This window comes from Dromiciops gliroides, chromosome X (assembly GCF_019393635.1).
Source record: "Dromiciops gliroides isolate mDroGli1 chromosome X, mDroGli1.pri, whole genome shotgun sequence".
NCBI lineage: Eukaryota > Metazoa > Chordata > Mammalia > Microbiotheria > Microbiotheriidae > Dromiciops > Dromiciops gliroides.
This window is the reverse complement of record NC_057867.1, coordinates 16,089,507-16,092,689: the sequence shown is the minus strand read 5'-3', so window position 1 is coordinate 16,092,689 and position 3,183 is coordinate 16,089,507. Positions and strand designations below refer to the sequence as shown.

Genomic DNA, 3,183 nt, shown 5'->3' with positions numbered 1-3,183 from the left:
CCATTCAATTTTCTCCAGACATCTATCATATCTAACTTTTCTAAAATTCTATTCACCTCAATAACTTTTCTTATTTATTTTGTGGCTAGATTTATGTAGTTCTGAGAGGGGAAGGTTAAGATCCCCCACTAGTATAATTTTGCTATCTACTTCTCCTTGTAACTTTTAACTTCTCCTCTAAGAATTTGGATGCTATACCACTTGGTATTCAATATATTCAGTATTGATATCACTTCATTTTCCATGGTATCTTTTTTGTTGTGATAAGTATGATAATGTTGTGGGTTAAGTGACTTGCCCAGGGTCACACAGCTAGTAAGTGTCATGTGTCTGAGGCCTGATTTGAACTCAGGTCTTCCTGAATCCAGGGCTGGTGCTTTATCCACTGCACCACTACACCCCATCTATGATACCTTTTAGCAAGATGTAGTTTTCTTCCTAACCTCTTCTTTTTTTTCTTAATCAGGATGGAGTTAGTGCATCAACAACATAGCTGAAAAGTCCAAAGGCACAGAGAAAGGGAGGAGGAGGAGGCAGCAACTGAGTTTTAAATAATGTCCAGGGAGGCCACGATTCTGTTAGATGGGCTCTGGCTTTAGCTTTTCTGCTAGGGAGTCATTAACAAAGGCCTCCACAATGATGGGCATGATGTACATCATGTACTTGGCTGGGGCTGACATGTCCAGGATGGTGAGCAGTGGAGTGGCAGGTTGGTGTAGTCTCTCAGGGAGTTTGTCATGTCATCCTATCCTTCCACAAAGAACAGAAGCGGGGCCTTTGTACTTTGGCTTTGTACTTGGCTATGATCTCTGCAATGGGCTGGATGGCAGTATCTGATTCGCTGTCATCCTCAGAATCTATAAAGAGAATGAGGCACTGGCCCTCAATGAGCTGCATGGCGCTGGAGTCTGAAAGCTCCAACACAGGTTTGGGATGCCAGGGAAACTTTCAGCAGTCCTTTTCATTTAGGACCTCCACCCGCCCCTGCCGAGTGAGTGATCATCTCTCCCATTGGGTCCAGCATGATGAGGGTGGAGAGTCAGTTAAGACGTGACCTCTGGGCTTCATCAGTGTAGGGGACAGTGAGCCAGGGCATCTCACTGAAATACTGTTTGAAGGAATCCTCTGACCTTTCAGTGCTAACAAAAATAATCTCAAATTTCTGTCCCAACTCCTTGATCTTCCGGTAGCAAAAAGGGGTTAATAGAAACACCTAAGACCCAAGCTCTAATTTAGATATGAGCTCTAAGAAGGATTCAGACCCCAGTTAATGGATAACTTACAAGTCAGGATGCTAAGTTCTCTTACCCACAGTAATCAGTACCCATAATGGGAACAGAGGGAGCTAGGCCTAAGAAGTAGGCCATGAAGACTATAACAATGATACATTGACAGGCTATAGAAATTCAAACTAGGAATAAATGATAAATGAAGATGTTTTGACTCTAGCCATGGGACATGTGAAGAAAAGGCCAAATTTGTCCCCAGATTCACCTTATGACGTGTAAACCCCCAAAACATACCTCTGCGGAAAAAGGTACCCACTTCAGGGGTTGGCTTAGGACCCCAGGAACGCCAGATAAACCCACCCCTGTACCTCCCAAAGGTGAGACTGATAATCAATTTATCTATACTATAAATATAACTGTCTTTTCTTTCACTATTTAAGAGATACCTTTCCACTATTCTGGTTCTCTCCCTGTGGTCACTCACAGTATTGCAATAAAACTTGGGAAACTGAGTTACTGAGTCTTGTCATTCTTTTGGCATGACTCACGATCAATTTGACCCTAATTCCAGCCCACATCATCTGGTGCTCTGTGTGAAGAGAAATTTTAGTCCCAGACTCAAACTCTTTTTCTTTTTTTGAGATCTTTCTAAGGTAAGTTTGGGATTTGCCTTTGATTCATGTGCTAGGTTTTTGCTCCTTTGGGTGTCACAAAAGCCACGTTCATGTAGCCTATTCCCCATAGCTAATGGATTTATTCCACTGATACTCAATTCCAGAATTAGATTAAATTAAACACATTGGACCTGTGCTTGAGGGAAATAATGTCAATGGTTAAATAGAGATGGGTTGGAGTGGGGAGAGACTTGCAGAGATATAGGTGAGTTTTTTAGATGGATTTTTATTTATCTCTTTTATTTTGATATCACTTTCATTTCCAAAATATTTCACTTCTACTTTCTCCCAGAAAGCTAACTCTTGTAACAAAGAATTTAAACAACACATTCAGCAAAATTTTCCAACACACCAACATTATATGAAATGATCCACTTCTATAGCCTCTGCAAAGAAAGAAGTAGGGTGTATCCTCTTCAAGGAAAAGCTGTCATTATAATGACATAGTATTCAGTTTTATTTTTGTTGCTATTTTCTTTCCATTTTCATTACTGTAGTCATTGTATGTACTGTTTTCTTTCTTCATATATGTTTTCTTATGCTTCTCTGTATTCATCTTATTGTTTCTTACAGCAAAGAAATATCCCACTATATTCATGTACAATTGGTTTGGCTATTCCCTGATCAGCATGTATTTACTTTGCTTACAATTCTTTCCCACCACAAAAAAGAATGCTATAAATATTTTGGTATATGTTTAACCCTTATTTTTTGTCATTGCTCTCCTTGGACAAAAGGACATGAACATTTTAGTCATTTCCCTATCAGAATTCCAAATTGTTGTGCGGAATGGTTGGCCACTGCTCCACCAATAGTGTGCCTACCTTTCCACAACATCTCCCCAATATGTTTATGATTTATAAAGAACCAGTGCTTCAGACACCATCTAACCTAGACCATCCCAGGATAAAAATCCTGTCTACAATATTCCTAAGAGTGGTCATCCAGCTTTTGCTTGAATACCTCCTGTAAGGGGGGGATTCACTACCTCTTGAGGCAGCTTATTTGTTTGGAATAGACTTCATTGTTAAGAACTTTTCCCTTTCATACAGGACCTAGAACCGAACACATTATTCCAAATGTGATCTGATCAGGGCAGAGACCAATAGTCCCTAATCCTAAACACTGTGCCTCTTAGTCTCTCTCTTCTTTAGAAATTTTAGTGACTCATTTTAACTATCCTACTGGAAGGTCTAACACTGTTATATTCCCTATTGACCTAGTCAATGACAAACGTTACTTTCTCTATGTCTTGTACTTTAACAATTTTGACAATTTTG

The 3,183-nt window shown here is 39.7% G+C and overlaps 1 pseudogene; it reads right to left on the bottom strand.

Moving 5' to 3' along the window:
- Positions 1-578: 578 nt before the first annotated feature.
- LOC122733874 lies at positions 579-1,192 on the bottom strand (annotated as a pseudogene).
- Positions 1,193-3,183: the final 1,991 nt, after the last annotated feature.